We start from the raw sequence: 18,239 nt of genomic DNA, 5'->3' as shown, positions 1-18,239 counted from the left end.
TCATCAATATAGGCTGCTTATGTGTTTCTAGGAATTTGTCCATTTCCTCTGAATTGTCATTTTTGTTGGAATATAGTTTTTCAAAGTATCCTGTTATGATAGTATTTATTTCTGTTGGGTCAGTGGTGATATCTCCTTTCTCATTTCTTATTTTGTATATTTGCATCTTTTCTCCATTTTTCTTTCTTAGCCTAACTAAGGGTTTGTCAATTTTATTGATCTTCTCAAAAAACCAGCTCTTGGTTTTGTTTATCTTTTCAAGTGCTTTCTTATTTTCTACTTCATTTTGTTCTGCTCCTATCTTTGTTCTTTCTTTCTTTCTTCTTCCTGTGGGATTACTTTGTTCTTTTTTTACTAATTCCTCCAAATGTGCAGTTAGTTCTTCAATTTTGGCTCTTTCTTCTTTTTTGATGTATGAATTTATGGCTATAAATTTCCCTCTCAGTATTGCTTTTGCTGCATCCCATAAGTTTTGGTGTGTTGTGTTATCATTTTCATTAGTTTCAAGGTAGTTATTAATTTCTTTTTAGATTTCCTCTTTGACCCACTGTTTTTCTAAGAGTGTGTTGTTTAATTTTCATATCTTGGTATGAAATCTGGGTCTCTGGCCCTTGCAGATTTCCAGCTCCACTCCACTGTGGTCAGACATATTATTTTGTATGATTTTGATCTTTCTGAATTCATTGAGCCTTTCTCTGTGGCCTAGCATACGGTCTATCTTGGAGAATGATCCATGTGCATTTGAGAAGAGTGTATATCCTTATGTATTCAGGTGTAATGATCTGTATATGTCTATTACGTTCAGCTCCTCTTATATACTGTTCAAAGTTTTTGTTTCTTTACTGATTCTCTTTTGAGATGTTCTGTCCAAAGTTGATAGTGGTGTATTAAAGTCTTCCACTATATTTGTAGAGACATCTATTCTTTCACTTAGTTTTTCCAGTGTTTGCCTCACATATTTGGAGGTGCCCTTGTTAGGAGCATAAATATTTATCATTGTTTGTTCTCCTTGAAAGATTGTCCCTTTCACTAATATGTAGTATCCATCTTTGTCTCTCACAGTTGTTTTGCATTTTAAAGTCTATTTTGTCTGGTATTAATATAGCTACTCCTGCCCTTTTTTGGTTGTTTGCTTCTAAGATTGTTTTCCAGCCATTCACTTTCAACCTCCTTGAATCCCTGGGTCTAAGATGTGTTTCTTGTAGACACCATATAGATGGGTCATATTTCCTTATCCAATCTTCCAGTCTGAATCTTTTGACAGGTGAGTTTAATCCATTGATATTCAGCGTTATTACTTTCAAGGAATTATTTATGTTAGCCATATTTTGTTTGGACTTGTGCTTGTCATATTTTGTTTGTTTGTTTCCTTCTCCTTTTGTCTTTTTTGTTACTCTTACACTCTCCTCCAACTCTGCCTCTCCTGTTTTTTTCCTTTCTTCCTGCAGAACTCCCTTTAGTATTCCTTAAAGGACAAGGTTCTTGTCAGCATACTCTCTTAGTTTCTGCTTATCTGTGAATATTTTGAACTCTCCACTTTTGAATGCTAGCTTAGCTGGGTAGAGTATTCTTGGCTGGAAATATTTTTCTTTTAGTACCTTGACTATATCATACTACTGCCTTCTTGCCTCCATGGTTTCAGATGAAAAATCAGCAGTTAATCTTATGGAGCCTCCCTTCCATGTGATGGTTCTCTTTTCTCTTACTGCTTTTAGAATTTTCTCTTTGTCTTGAGCATTGGATAATTTGACAAGCATATGTCTTGGGGTAGGTCTGTTGGGATTTATGGTGTTTGGGGTGTGTTGTGCTTCCTGGACATGTACATCCATCCCTCTCAGTAGATTTGGGAAGTTTTCAACCATTATTTCCTCCAACACCCCTTCTCTTCTCTTCTTCTTCTGGGATGCTTATAATACCCATGTTTGTGTGTTTTGCATTGTCATTAAGGTCCCTAAGTCCCAGCTGGATTTTTTTCTATCTTTCTATCTATCAGTTCTACTATCCGTTTGATTTCAGATGTACTGTCTTCCATGTCGCTAATTCTCTCCTCTGCCTCTTCTAATCTGCTGCTATTTGCTGAGAGTGTATTTTTGATTTCTTGAACTGTGATGTTCATCACCATCATATCTGTTATCTTTTTGTGTATGACTGCAGTTTCTTCTGTATTCTCTCCAACTGTTTTCTTCATATTGTTAATCTCTTCCTTTACTTCATTAAGTTGGTCTCTAATATATGTTTTGAGATCTTTAATTACTTCTCTGATGTTCTGCTCCTCTTCCTGGTTTTCAGTTTGTTCATTGGATTCGGCCATGTTTTCCTGATTATTGGTTTGGTTTGTAGTTTTTTGTTGCTGTCTGGCCATCATTTTATCTTGACAGGTTTAATCAGTTACTTAGCTTCTTTGTCTAGTCTTGGGGATTACTTAGTTGTTGTTCATGCATAAGTGTTCTGTCTTCTCTTTGTCACTTTGTTCTTCCTACTCTATTTTCTTCCTGCTGGCTAAGTTCACTTTGAAGGAAAATATTAGGGCCAGGGAAAGCAAAATGAGAAAGAAATGAAAATGTATAAAGTAAAATTGGTAATTAATGTTAACAGAGCAACAATGTGAGATCTAGGAGAATGGACATTAGACTCACGTAAGTTGTGTAGAGTTATAGCAGTAAGTAGAGTACCTATAATGACACAGTCAACTGAATATGGGGACGAATATAGTATGAATTAAAAGGACAGTGTTTTCATGAGAGAGGGAAAGAGAAAAGAAAGACAATAATACCAAGAGTGGATAAAAGACAGAAAACAGAAAAAGTATTAGAAATAAAAAGTCAGACAATTTGGGGGCCATAGAAAGGGAGGTGGAATGTAAGAGAAACAGTGGATGATGGAGGATACAAAGATGTAGGGGAAAGGGGATAGTGTAGGTGGCCAAAATCAATACACACAGAAAAGAGGAAATGGAGGATGAGGAAACACAGCAAATGTGAAGCCCTTCCTGCAGCACCTATTATATAAAGAAAATAAAGTAAAAAAGAAGAAAAAGAGAGAAAAGAAAAAAAAAGAGAAGAGAAAAAGGGGGTCAAAGAAAAGGGGGGGGAAACAAGCAAGAAAAAGAGAAAGAGAGACCCACAGATTCTATGGTCAATGGCAGATGGAATTCAGTGCCATGTCAGTTGGCCCTACTTTGGAGTTTGTGTTTCTGTGTGATGGAGCTGGACTCAGATGTGATCTTTGTTCACAAGCCTCTCCTGTTACTTTTACTGGAACTGTAGTTGGTGCTGGGGTTTAATGTATACCCAGGGGACCTGAATCTCTGGACTGACCATGTGATAACCAGGCCCTGAGCCTCAACAGACTTCAGCTCCTACACTCTGGTTTATTGGACTTACCCCACTCAGCTAATATGGAGTTGAAGAATGTCAACCACCACACCATGGAGCCAAGAGTGCCTACAACTGAAAGCAGGTGGATTGCATCCAGCATCCATGTGGAATCTAAGCCCCCTCTTGTTATAGATGTGGAGTGGACACAACCATTCCAAGGTCCACAGGATGGAGGAATAAAGTATGGATTAGAGTGGACTTACTGATATTCTATTCATGAACTATTGTGATTAGTAATCAAAGAAAATGTGGCATTAGTGTGGAGAAAGTGGCCATGGTGGCTGCTGGGGGTAGGGAATGGGAGGAAGAGATGAGATGTGGAGGCATTTTCAGGACTTGGAGTTGTCCTGGGTGATGCTGTAGAGACAGTTATCGGACATTGTATGTCCTCCCAAGACCCACTGGGTGGAACGTGGTAGAGTGTGGACTATGATGTGAACCACTGACCATGAGGTGCAGTGGTGCTCAGAGATGTATTCACCAAATGCAATGAATGTCTCATGATGATGGAGGAGATTGTTGTTATGGAGGGAGGAGTGGGGTGAGAGGGGAGTATATGGGGACCTCATATTTTTTTAATGTAATTAAAAATAAATAAACACAAAAAGAAAGAGAAAAAAAAGTAAGTAAATGAAAAAGGACCTTGGGGGATAAAATGGGAGAAAAGACCAGGAGACAGTGCAATATTAGCAACCACGACAAAAAAAAAAAAAAAGAAAAAGAAAAAAAAGAACCAAGGTTTCAAGCTAGGAATCCTCTTTGCAGTTAAATAATATGCTTAGGGATCTGACCTTCCCCCTTTCTCCATTTCTCACTTCTCTTTCTTCCAGGGCAGCAGGAAAGCTGCCTGAGAGGTCTGGTAGGAGATTCAAGTAGGTCATTGTTGAACCTACTCAATGCAGAAGACTATGACTCTTTATTTCCAGCGTGAGAGTACCTACACCTCAACAGAAACCCCAAATATGCTATTGGAAGCTTGGGTAGCACCTCCTATAGTCCTTCCCCCTTAGGTGTGCTAGGGGAGGTCTAATTGATTTTCTGACTCCACCTTCTCCCAGACCAAGTTTCCTATCCCAGGAAGTTTGGGTAAATTGGGCTTTCTTGGCAGATTCATCTCTCCTTTCTTCCCAGACTCCCCCCAAGTCAGCTGGTACACTCCTCCAAGCTCAAGGAGAGAGAAAACAAGAACAACAAAAATGCAGAGAGCTAGGGTAATCAAGGACCTCAGGTAGACCTCAGGTCATGGTGGATTTGGGGATGGGAAGGCTGTGATATTGCAGACCCAAGGTGTGTGAGTCTCTGGAGCGTGGGCTACCAGAGTTTAGGGGATACAGACCTGGGAACCATGCATCCAGTTAACATGGGGCCTGGGAACACTGCAGCACAACAAAGCCTTCAGGGGTTGCTGTGGCTGGGCCGCCAGCCCTAGGGGCAGGGGTCCTGCCCACAACTTCTGACCTCCATGTCAGAAACCCAAAATTTCACTTCTCACAAGAATCTCTTCTGTCACTGTCTCACCAAATTGACATCCCAGACACTTCCTGCCCTGAAAGGCCCCAAAACAGCCTGCTCAGGGTTTGGGAACACCACAGCACAACAAAGATCCTAGGGATCACTGCGGCTGGGCTGCCAGCCCTAGGGGGAGGGGTTCCACCTACAACTTCTGACCTCTGTGTCAGAAACCCAGAATTCCACCTCTTGCAAGAATCTCTTCTGTCACTGTCTCACCAAATCGATATCCAGACACCTCCCACCCTGCAAGCCCCTGAAACAGCCCACTCAGGGCTTGGGAACACCGCAGCAGAACAAAGCCTTCAGGAATCACGGCAGCCAGGCTGCCAGCCCCAGGGGGAAGGGTCCTGCCCACAACCTCCGACCTCCATGCAGGAGACCCAAAATTCTACCTCTTGCAAGAATCTCCTCTGTCACTGTCCCACCAAATTGACCTCCAGACACCTCCTGCCCTGCAAATACCCAAAACAGCCTGGTCTAGCAGGACTCCAACCCTACTCAACCACTTCTTTGCAGGAGAGATTATGAGGTACACTCACTCAGAAGCCATCTTGCCCAGTCTCTCTAATCCATATTTTATTCCTCCATCCTGAGTACACTGGGATGGCAATGTGCACTGCACCTCTAAATAGGAAATATCTTGCAATGAATGGAAACAAGAACATGATGTATCAAAACTTAAGGGGGAGACTTCAGGGAAAATGGTGGATTAGAAAGACACAGGACTTCTCCAGAAAAATAGCTAGAGGACATGCTGAAACAGCCTAGAAAAAGATATTCTAGGGTTTAGGGCACAGGCAAAGGCTGTACATTGCCCGATGGACAGAGGGACAAAAGAGGGGAATCATGATGACAGAGGCTGCTGCTTCTGGTACCTTCCCCCATACTAAAGACACTTTAGAATATTCAGGCCTCTGGGCCTATAGCTACAGCCGAAGGGAGCTCCAGGGATCCACCATTCCAGGAAAGGGAGGAGAGAGGGACAGAGCCTAAGACTGACTTAGCTTCTGACCCACAAATTTGGTCTGCTGTGTCCCACCCAGTGCCAAGGTTTGCCCTGGAAGCCAGCACAGGACTGGAGAAATCCAACCCCCTCAATCTCCATCTCTTCTAGCCAGGACTGATTGTTGAGGATGCACCTCCCCAGGAAAGGAGAGAGAGAGGGGCAGAGCCTAAGGATGACTCAGTTTTTGACCACAAATTTGGTCCGCTATGTTCCACCAGCTCTTCCAGGCTGGGTGGGGCTGCACTATTGTTTGCCTTGGGAGCTAGCAAGGGGCTTAAGATATATGAACCTCCCAATCTCCTTCCCTACTAACCAGGACTAATTGTTGAGAATGCCAAGGGGAGCAAAAATGTTTCCTACCTGGAAAAAGGGAGGGGGCTCCCAGAGAAGGCTGGAGAAATGTCTCTGAGAAAGTTTGAAATACAAGATTCTTGGCTCCCAGGCAGGAACTTCTATCACAGTGATCCCACCTGTGTTGAAACAAACACACTCTGACCACTGAGCTGAGAGGGCTACCAAAGAGCGCCATCTGCTGGCAGAGCAAGGTAAAGCATTTGAGAAAATTAAAAAACAAGTAAGAGAGGCTTTTTCTGGCCTTTATTCCCTCCCTTCCCAAGGCCCTAGGAAGCAAGTCAGCAATCAATTACTGGGTCCAGAGCCCAGTTTTGAGCCATGAGAAGGAACAATCCTAATGATCCAGATTGAGCCAAGAAACAAAAAGCAGCAGTAACACATAGACTACAGCCACTAAATCCCTACAAAAGAGAAAAAAATTGAGTATCTGAGTAAACTAATCTAGACATCAGCAAAACATTATGAGCCATACAAAGGAAATAACAGAAATGGCCAAAGCAGAGGAATATATGAAAGCCCTGGAAGAGATACAGGATTTGAGAGAATTAGTGAGATGCACATAAATTTCCAAAATCAAATTAGTGAGTTGAAAGGCAATATGGCTAAAGAGATAAATGACATCAAGAAGACATTGAGTGCAAAGAAGAATCTGAAGTCCTAAACAGAAAACTAACAGAGCTCTTGGGAATAAGAGACACAATAGGTGAGAAAGAAACCACATTTAGTTTTGAAACAATAGAAAGAATAAATGATACCAAAGACAGAACAGCTGAAATTGAAGACAGAAAAGAACAGAGAGAGAAAAGAATGGAAAAAAATTGAGCAAGGGCTCAGGGAGTTGAATGACAACATGAAAGCAACAATGTACATGTTGTGGGAGTTCCAGAAGGAAAAGAGAAGAGAAAAGGGTCAGAAGGAGTATTGAGGCAATCATAGCTGTAAATTTCCCAACTCTCATGAAAGAAATGAACTCACATGTCCAAGAAGCACATTGTTCCCCAATTGGAATAAATCTGAATAGACATACTCCAAAACACATACTAGTAAGAATGTCAAAGAGAAAATTCTAAGAGCAAAAAGGGAGAATCAAACCATCACATACAAGGTATGCCCAGTAAGACTGCACATGGATTTCTCAGCAGAAACCATGTAGACAAGAGGACAGTAGAATGATACAATTTGGATACTGATAGAGAAAAACTGCCAGGTGAGAATTCCTTATCCAGCAAAAGTGTCCTTCAAATATGAAGGTTAGTATAAGAGTCACAAACAAACAAAAACTATGAGAGTTCATATAAAAGAATCCACCTTTTCAGGAAGCCTTAGCACCTGAAAGAAAAAGAGAGGCCTAGAGGAGAGGATAGAAGAAAAAATAGCAGAAGATAATCAAAGGAATAAAAAAGACAAAAATATTGTATGACATATGAAAACCAAAAAAAAAAAAATGCATTTACAGTAATATCACTGAATGTGAATGGATTAAATTCCCCAATCAAAAGATAAAGGCTCATAGAATGGATGAAAAAACAAAAGACTTAATATGCTGCTTGTAAGACGCTCACCTTAGCCCCAGGGATACAAACTGGCTGAAAGTGAAAGGTTTGAAGACGATACTCCATGCAAATAGTAACCAAAAAAGAGCAGGCATAGCTATACTAATATTGGACTAAACAGACTTTAAATGCAAAAAAATCTGTATGAGATACAGAAGGTCATTATTTATTAATAAATGGGACAATCTACCAGGAAGATGTAAGTAATAAATATCTATGCATCTAACCAGGGTGCCCCAAAATACATGAAACAAACTCTGGTAAAACTGAAGGAAGAAATAGACATCTCTATAATGATCATTGGAGACTTTAACAACCCATTTACATCATTAAGGAGAACAACTAGACAGATCAACAAGAAAACAGAGAACATGAACAATATGATAAACAAATTAATCCTAACAGACATATACAGAATGCTGCATCCAAACTCAGCAGGTTATACATTCTTCTCAAGTGCCCAAGGATCTTTCTCCAGGATAGATCACATGTTAGGGCACCACACAGCCTTCAATAAATGTAAAAAGATTGAAATTATACAAAGCACCTTCTCAGATCATAAGGGAATGAAACTGGAAATCAATAATAGACAGGAAAAAAGTAAATGTGCAAATGTGTGGAAGCCAAACAACACACTCCTAAATAATCAATGGGTCAAAGAAGAAACTGAAAGTGATATCACTAATATATTGGAGACAAATGAAAAGAACAGAAAGTATCAAAACTTATGGGATACAGTGAAGGCAGTCTTGTGAGGGAAATTTATAGCACTAAAGGCCTACATTAAAAAAGAAGAAAGAGCTAAATTCAAAGATTTAACTGAACAACTAGAGAAACTAGAAAAGAACAACAAACCAATCCCAAAGCAAGCAGGAGGAAAGAAATAATGAAGATTAGAGCAGTTAAATGAAATTAAGAACTGAGGGGGGGGGAAGAGAGAGAATAAACAAAACCAAAAGTTGGTTCTTTGAGAAGATAAATAAAATTGACAAACTCCCTAGCTAGACTAACAAAGTAAAAAAAGAGAAGATGCAAGGACCCAATTTTAAAATGGACAAAAGACTTGAATAGACATTTCTTCAAAGAAAAATGGGGAAAAAACACATGAAAAACTGCTCAACATCACTAAATATTAGGGAAATGCAAATCAAAACTACAATGAGATATCATTTCACAACTTTCAGAATGTTGACTATTACAAAGACAGAGAACTACAAGTGTTGGAAAGGATGTGGCAAGATAGGAACACTTTTTCACTATTGGTGGGAAGACAGAATGGTACAGTCACTTCAGAGAACTATTTGGGAGTTGGTAAAGAAGTTGAACACAGACTTGCCTTGTGACCCTGCAATACCTCTATTGGGTATATACCCAGAAGAAGACATGAATAGACTTCTATAAACCTATGTTGATGGCAGTGTTATTCACAATTGCCAAAAGCTGGAAACAACACAGGTTTCCATCAACCAATAAATGGATAAACAAACTATGGTGAATTCATAAGATGGATTATGCAGATGTAAGAAGAAAGGAAGTCATAAAGCATATGACAACATGGATGAACCTGGAAGACATTATGTTGAGCTAAACAAGGCAGACACAAAAGCACAAATACTGTATGACTGCATTACTATGAACCAAATATATTGTGTAACATATTGTCTAATTTTAAAAAATTATATGTATCTGTATTAGTCAGGGTTCTCTAGGGAAACAGAATCAACATGACATATCTGTCAATAGCATGCAATTATATAAGAGTCTCTCATGTGACTGTGGGGATGCACAAGTCCAGGTTCCGGAGGCTGGCTACAACCAGGGGTTCCAATGAAAGTCCAATGAAGGTTCTTGACAAGGTCTGGGAGACGTTGGCTGTCCAAAGACAAGCTGGGAAATTCTCACTCAATGCTGGAATCACTTCCCTTATTAAGGCATTCAACTGACTGGATAAAGTGCCACTATTGCTGAGGGCAATCTCCCTGATTGATGTAATTGTAATCAGCTATTTATGATTTACCACTGCAGTAAAGTCGATGGTGACTGAAGTCCATAAATGCCCCTGTAAAAGTTAACCCAGTGCTTGCTTGACCAAACAACTGGGCACAATTATCTGGCCTAGTTGACACAATGGCCTAACCATCACAGTCCATCCCTTGTCAACGCAGCAACCATACACATTACCTTATACCATACATAGTCTCTAAGTAAAAACAATAAAAAACATGCATATTTATATATATTTCTTGCTAACAATGTTCAACTCTCCTGTGTACAACCAGAAACACATTAATTCCATACAGAATAGGGTGCAAGTTCTTGGGTAATATTCACTCTCAAACTTGATATCCTCAAACATTATGACATGAAACTGATACAACTTGTTTTATGATAAAGAAAAAGGTTGGGGAAGAAGACAAAGAAATTCGTTTTATGTACATATACAATCATCATCATAATGAAACAAGGAAGAAAGATTCATGACCATTATAGTCCTCATTTCTGTAACTGGACATGCGGTCAAAGTTCATATTTATCACTACCTTCTTCCACTACCCATTCCATGTTTCCATACCCTCAGCAAGCACTTCAGCTGGCCATGGTTCCTTGCCTGATGGGGTGACCCAAACTTACATTCCTGAAGATTGTGGGCCATTGTTAGTCCTGCTTGGATTGGGTTGTTGCAGTTTTTCCCTGACCTTAATCATAGGAGGCAGTACTAGGAGATGTCCCAGAGGATCTCCTATATTTCAGGCACACTCTTCTTTACCGCCATTATGTAGGTACAGTCTGATTTCCCCTTGATAGTCAGGATCAATCACCCCAACCAGTATAGTAATTTCCTTCTTTGACTGTTGATTCAGAGGTAAGAGGAGCCAAAGTGGCCAGGTGGCAGTTTTAACATCCAATTCAGGGGAATTATTGTTGTGTTCCCTAGTGACAGCATTCCTCCTTTTGGACTAAAACATGTAGGCCAGCATAGCTTAAAGCTGCAAGGGCAGGAAGCAAACATTTCCCTAGTGGGCCAATAGGGGACTAGTGAGTGGTACCACTCCCATTTCCACCCATTGATTGCTGGACCCATGGGTACTAGTTATAGGAGAAACAACACCATAGACTGGATGCTGATTTAGAGCATACATAGCATCCTGGAGAACATTGTACCAGCCCTGCAAGGTATTGTCACATAGTTGGCATTGTAATTGAGTCTTCAAAAGGCCTTTCCACTGTTTTATCAATCCAGCTGCTTCAGGGTGATGGGGAACACAGTAAGACCAATGAATTCCATGGGCATGTGCCCATTCCCATGCATCATTTGCAGTGAAATGGGTTCCTTGATCAGAAGCATTGCTGTGTGGAATGCCATAGCAGTAGATAAGACATTTGGTAAGTCCATGGATGATAGTTTTGGAAGAAATATTGCATGCAGGAAATGCAAACCTATATCCAGAGTATGTGTCTATTCCAGTTAACACAAATTGCTGCCCCTTCCATGGTGGAATGGTCCAATATAGTCAACCTGTCACCAGGTAGCAGGCTGGTCACCTCAAGAAATGGTACCATATTGGGGGTTGAGTGTGGATCTCTGCTGCTGGCAGATTGGGCATTCAGCAGTGGCTGTAGCCAAGTCAGCCTTGGTAAGGAGAAGTCCATGTTGCTGAGCCCCTGCATAACCTCCATCCCTACCACCATGGCTACTTTTTTCATGAGCCCATTGGGCAATGACAGGAATGGCTGGGGAAAGAGGCTGAGCATTAGCCACAGAGCAGGTCATATTATACACTTGATTATTAAAATCTTCCTTTGCTAAAGTAACCCTCTTGTGAGCATTCATATGGAACACAAATATTTTCATGTTTTTTTGCCCACACAAAAAGATCTACCTACATACTTCTTCCCCAGACCTTTTTGTTACCAATTTTCCAATCATATTTCTTCCAATTCCCTGCCCACCCAGCAAAATCATTGGCAACAGTCCATGTACAAACACACCTCTGGCCATTTCTTCTTCCAAGCAAAATGAACAACTAGGTGCACTGCCTGAAGTTCTGCCTCACCACTGTCTTTCACGGATGGTCCAGAAAGGGGCTGCAGTGCTGCAACTGTCCACTTTAAGGTGGTACCTGCATATCATGCAGAACCATCTGTAAACCAGGCTGAGTTTTCTCTTCCTCAGTCAACTGATTGTAAGGGAAATCCCAAGAGGCCAAAGCTGTGGGCTGGGAAAGAAAAGGTAACATGGCATGAGTGGTAACCATGGGCATTTGGGATACTTCCTCATGTAATTTACTTGTGCCTTCAGGATCTGCTCAAGCCCTATCTCAGATATACCACTTCCATTTGATTATGGAGTGCTGTTGTGCATACCCAACTTTATGGTTTGGTGGGTGAGACAATACCCAGCTCATAATAGACAACTCAGGTGTCATGGTAACTTGATGGCCCATGGTTAAGTGTTCATTCTCTACTAAGGTCCAATAGCAGGCCAAAAGCTGTTTCTCAAAAGGGAGCAGTTATCTGCAGAGGATGGCAAGGTTTTGCTCCAAAATCTTAATGGAATGCATTGTGATTCTCCTATAGGGGCGTGCCAAAGGCTCCAGACAGCATCTCTATTTGTCACTGAAACTTCCAGCACCATTGGATCTGCTGGATCATAAGGCCCAAGTGGTAGTGCAGCTTGCACAGCAGCCTGGACCTGATGCAAAGCCTCTTCTTGTTCCGATCCTCAATCACCCCAACCAGTACAGTAACTTCCTTCTTTGACTATTGATTCAGAGGCAAGAGGAACCCAAAGTGGCCAGGTGGCAGTTTTAACATCCAATTCAGGGGAATCATTGTTGTGTTCCCTGGTGACAGCATTCCTCCTTTTGGACTAAAACTTGTAGGCCAGCATAGCTTAAGGCTGCAGGGACAGGAAGCAAGCATTTTCCTAGTGGGCCACTAGGGATAATCGTGAGTGGTGCCACTCCCATTTCCACCCATTGATTGCTGGACCCATGGGTACTGGTTATGGGAAAAATGGTATACTGCTGGCCTTACCAGCTGAAAACAAACTGTTTCTGGTGGTCCCTACTAATAGGAATTGAGAAAAAAGCATTTGCCAAATCAACAGATGCATACTACGTACAAAGGGAGGTGTTGATTTGCTCAAGCAATGATACCACATCTGGGTGAGCAGCTGCAATTGGAGTCACCACCTGGTTAAGTTTATGATAAAACTTAACCACCTGGTTAAGTTTATGTCATCCTCCAAGATCTATCCATTTTCTGTACAGGCCAAATAGGAGAGTTGAATGGGGATGTGGTGGGAATCACCACCCCTGCATCCTTGAAATCCTTGATTGTGGCACTAATTTCTGCAATCCCTCCAGAAATCAGGTATTGCATTTGGTTTACTATTTTGCTAAGTAGGGGCATTTCTAGTGGCTTCCATTTGGCCTTTCCAACCATAACAGTCCTACTCCACAAGTCAGGGATCCAATGTGGGGATTCTGCCAGTTACTAAGTATGTCTATTTCAATTATACATTCTGGAACTTGGGGAATAACCACAGAATATGTCCGCGGACCCACTGGACCAATTGTTAGATGCCCCTGAACTAAAACTCCATTTATCTCCTGACCTCCATAAGCCCCTACTCTGACTGGCAGACCACAGTGACATTTTGGGTCTCCTGGAATTAATGTCACTTCTGAGCCAGTGTCTAATAATCCCTGAAATGTCTGATCTTTTCCTTTTCCCCAGTGCACAGTTACTCTTCTTGGGGAAAGGTGGGAGGAAGATTAACAGTATAAATTTTCACCAGTGTAACAGGATCCTTGCCAAGCAGACCTGGCCTTCTCCTCATTCAAGGGGCTCTGAGTCTGTAAACTGTCTCAAGTCTGGGAAGTGATTAAGGGACCATGATTCTCTGCATTTGAATTAGGGTTTTGTTCACTTGATGTAGAACTCTTCTGTTTGTATAGATCCAGAAGAAATTTTGTAGACTGCCCATCTATTTCACTTATAGGTACCCCATGATATATTAGCCAATGCCATAACTATGTGACTCAAATTTTTTGAATCTGCCTTTCATTGCAGCAGCCATACCCACCTTGACTTTGGTGATTAACTGCCGATACTTGACTTTTACCAGACCAACATCTGATAATCCCCGTAATGTTTAAGGATTCTAATTCCATCACAGCCCTCCCTACAGTAATATCTGGACTACAGAGTAGAGCAACCACAGAGCTCTTCAAAGAAGATGGATATAGTCTTACAAATTTATTCCTCACAGTCCTGATTAAAAGTGTGTAGGTGGGCAGCTCTTAAATGGTAAATCCATTCTAGCATTCCAATCTCCCTAAGCCTTTGAATTCCCTCTTCTACCATATATCAGGACAAATAGGGCATCTCAATCTCAGACATGCTAGGCCATCTTTTGGCCCATGTTTCATTCAGCCACCCAAATAGTTAGAGCCCTTTCTAATCCCTTGAGCTACAGTTTTTAATCAAGAATTTCTGCTTAATGGGTCCATATCAATAAATTCAGCCCAATCCAACTTTATATTCCTTCCACCTTTATCCCAGACCCTTAGTATCCATTCCCACACATATTTCCCTGATTTCTGTCTATATAAGTTGGAAAAATCATGCAGTTCTTTCAGAGTATAGCATACTTCCTCATGGATCACACTTTGTATTTCACCTTTGGGGGCTTGTGATTTTAGTCTAGTAATAGATCTCAAAGACAAGGGAGGTGGTGGGGGTGGGTAAAGAGAAGGATTAGAAATGCCTTGCAAGCTACTGACCTCAGGGCATTCCCTTGAATTTTCTTCTGGTGAAACAGGATTAATCTCTGCATGCAGGGGTTGGAAGGCAGATTCCTCAGGGCAAACTGGAGGCTGGGCAGGGTATGCTTCAGTTTGGTTGGTACCCACCTCAGGGCTGGAAATTGTTTCAGACTCTCTGGGGCAGGCTGGAGGCTAGATGATACAAGGTTGACAAGGTGTGGTCTGGACAAATTGTGGTCTGGACAAGGTGTGGTCTGGACATGGCAGGCTTATCTGGTAAAGTCTCAGCAAAATTTAGGGTTCCAATGTCTCCATCAATATCATCATCCCATATATCTCCATTCCAATTCTGGATTCCACTCTTTTCCAATCAATGCCTTCGCTTTAACTGCAAAAGCCCTGTGGGATTGAGGTTTTAGTTTCCGTTGTAACTACGCTATTCATACAATGAAAGTCTGGGTTTGGTTCTCAGATACTCTGAGCTTGTGGCTACAGATTTTCTTTCAGAGCACATATAGAAACCTTTGCACCATTCAGGCAGTATTTAAATTTCAAATTTGAAGCCTTTAACTCATCACTTTCTTTTGCAACAGTATCCTGAGTATCTAGGAGGAGCCAGTCAACATCATTACACCGTGTGACTCCACAAAACTCTGTTAAGGTGTTGAAAACACACTCACCCAGATCCTTGTTTCTTATATGCATGGAAGTAGGGGAACCCAGTAATGATATTTTGTGTATTTCAATTGCCAACTCACACCATGGACTGCTAGCAGCCTTTTCATTATTGGAAAGGAAGTCATCAGTACCTTTGAGTCCAATTAGAGTAGAAAGCCAGTTGCAAAACTCTCAGAACCACCTCAGACATCCCATATTTTAGACTCTGTTCCTGAAGAACGACTCCCGGTACCAAGCTGATTAATGTCAGGATTGTCTAGGGAAATAGAATCAACAAGAGATATCTGTCAACAATATGCAATTTTAAGAGTCTCTCACATGACCATAGGGATGCACAAGTCCATATTCCACAGGCTGGCTGCAACCAGGGGCTCCAGTGAAAGTCCAGTGAAGGTTCTTGATGAGATCTGGGAGACGATGGCTGTCCAAAGACAAGCTAGGAAATTCTCTCTCAATGCTGGAATCACTTCCCCTTTTAAGGGATTCAAGGGCAATCTCCCTGATTGATATAATTGTAATCAGCTATTATGATTCACTACTGCAGTAAAGTCAAAGGTGATGAAAGTCCATAAATGCCCTTGTATTACAGTTAGCCCAGTGCTTTCTTGACCAAACAACTAGGCACAATTACCTAGTCGACTTGACAAAATAGCTTAACTATCATAGTATTCAGTACCTTCAATTGAGAAAAGTATGTTTTTACTCAACTGTATTTTCTATTGATTTTAAATTATTGTTTATATTTTCAATTATGAAATGTACAAAATAAAGTTCAAAAATTTTTGGAAAAAAATCTTAAGGAATGCAGTGAAGTCAGCACTTACAAGAAAATTTATATCCCTACATGACTACATTAAAAAGAATGAAAGAGCTAAACTCAAAGAACTCACTGTACACCTGGATGAAGCAAGCACAAAGAAAAGTAACAAAATTAGATCAGAAATAAATGAAATTGAGAATCAAAAATAAAGAGAAAGAGAGAGAATTAACAAATGTTGTTTCTTTGTGAAGATCAGTAAAATTGAAAAACCCTTGGCTAGAATAACAAAGATAAAAGAAGGAAGACACAAAATCAGAAATGAGAGGGGGGACATTACTAATGACACCACAGAAATAAACAAGATCATAAAACTACTGTATGCCAACAGATTAGACAATCTAGATGAAAAGGAAAAATTCCTAAAACCACATGAAGACCCTACAATGACTCTAGAAGATTTAGAAGGCCTTAACAGGCCAATTACAAATAAAGAGATTGAATCAATCACACACAAAAAAACCCCAATGAAGGGAATCAAAGATTCTGTCCCAGGCAGGGGAAAAGGCAAGGTGGAAAAAGGGGCAGAAGCAGAGAAGGCAAAGTTGTCCCCTCATAAGGCAATGTTGTTTGGAGTCAGGTCCTAGCATCCCCCTTGCTTGGGAATCTGTCAGGAGAAAAGTCTGTGGGAGCAAAGGAAGGAGCCACTAGAGCCGGAGGCAGAATAAGAGATGGACTAGGGGACTAGGATAAGTGGGGGACCTAGGGACTTGTGTTTCCAGGGGTGGGGGATGCAGCTGCAGTGTCTCCCCTTTCCCTCTTCCACCCAGCCCCAGCCCTGGCCTTTTCTTGTCATCTCCCTTCCTTACAAGAGAAGCTGTGGCCCTGGCCATGTCATTGTATCCCTCTATCCCCTACATGTTCCCCACCCTCCACCTCCCTCCCTTTGCACGAGCCCCATTACAATAAATTTTTAAAAACCCAATGAAGAAAAACCCAAGCCTAGAGGGTTTCACAGTTAAATAATATCAAAACAATCCAAGAAGAATTAATAACAATTCTGCTCAAATTCTTCCAAAACATTGAAAGGGAGAAACACTACCTATCTACTCCATGAAGCCAACATTACCTTAATATCAAAGCCAGGTAAGGATAGTACAAGAAAAGAAAACTATGAACTAATATTTCTGATGAATATAGGTGCAAAAATGCTCAACAAAATACTTGCAAATAAATCCAACAGCACATTAAAAATATTACACACTAAGATCAAGGGGATTTTATACCAGGTATGCAAGCATGGTTCAACATAAGAAAATCAATTAATGTAACATACCACATTAACAAAATGAAGGACAAAAAAACTACATGATCATCTGCATTGATGCAGAAAAAGCATTTGACAGAACCCAAAATCCTTTCTTGATAAAAACACTTCAAAAAATAGAAATAGGAGTAAATGTCCTCAGTTTGATAAAAAGTATATATGGAAAACCCAAAGCTAACATCATACTCAATGATAAAAGACTGAAACCTTTCCCTCTAAAATCTGGACCAACATGCCCACTGTCACCACTGTTATTCAACATTGTACTGGAAGTTCTAGACAGAGCAGTTAGGCAAGAAAAAGAAATAAAACACACCCAAATTGAAGAACAAGGAGTAAAACTTTCACTATTTGCAGATGACATGATCCTATAGAAAGTAACCAAAATATTGCCAACAAAATTACTAGAGCTAATAAGCAAATTCAGCAAAGTGCTAGTATATAAGACCAACACACAAAAATCAGTAGTGTCTCTTACACTAGTAATATGCCATCTCAGGAAAAATCAAGAAAATGTTCCATTCACAATAGGAACTAAAAAAATCAAACATCTAGGAAAAAAATTGAAGAGGATGTAAAGGACTACATGTACATACAAAACTACAAAACATTGCTAAAAGAAATCAAAGAAAACATAAAGATGTCAATTCTACCCCAAATGATTTATAGATTCAACACAGTCACAATCAAAATTGTAACAGTCTTCTTTGCAGAAAAGGAAAATCCAATTATCAAATTTATTTGGAAAGGTAAGGGGCCCTGAATAGCCAAAAACACCTTGAAAGTTAAGAACAAAGGGGGAAGACTCACACTTCCTGAATTTAAAATACTTTGCAAAGTTACCATAGTCAAATCCACTTGGAATTGGCACAGAGATGGTAATATTGACCAATGGAATAGAA

At 40.6% G+C, this 18,239-nt stretch overlaps 1 long non-coding RNA gene across 1 annotated transcript in view; it reads right to left on the bottom strand.

Moving 5' to 3' along the window:
* Positions 1 to 9,429: 9,429 nt before the first annotated feature.
* The window catches only part of LOC139439796 (uncharacterized), a 62,347-nt gene continuing 53,537 nt past the window's right edge, over positions 9,430 to 18,239 (bottom strand). The window contains exons 2-3 of the long non-coding RNA XR_011649901.1: positions 15,385 to 15,509; positions 9,430 to 12,019 (exon numbers count right to left, since the gene is read on the bottom strand). This is a non-coding gene — a long non-coding RNA (uncharacterized lncRNA). The remainder of the gene's footprint in view (positions 12,020 to 15,384; positions 15,510 to 18,239) is intronic.

Source organism: Dasypus novemcinctus, chromosome 10, assembly GCF_030445035.2.
Source record: "Dasypus novemcinctus isolate mDasNov1 chromosome 10, mDasNov1.1.hap2, whole genome shotgun sequence".
In the NCBI taxonomy this organism is placed as follows: Eukaryota; Metazoa; Chordata; class Mammalia; order Cingulata; family Dasypodidae; genus Dasypus; species Dasypus novemcinctus.
The sequence above is the reverse complement of the archived record's forward strand: the minus strand, read 5'-3'. Positions and strand labels throughout refer to the sequence as shown.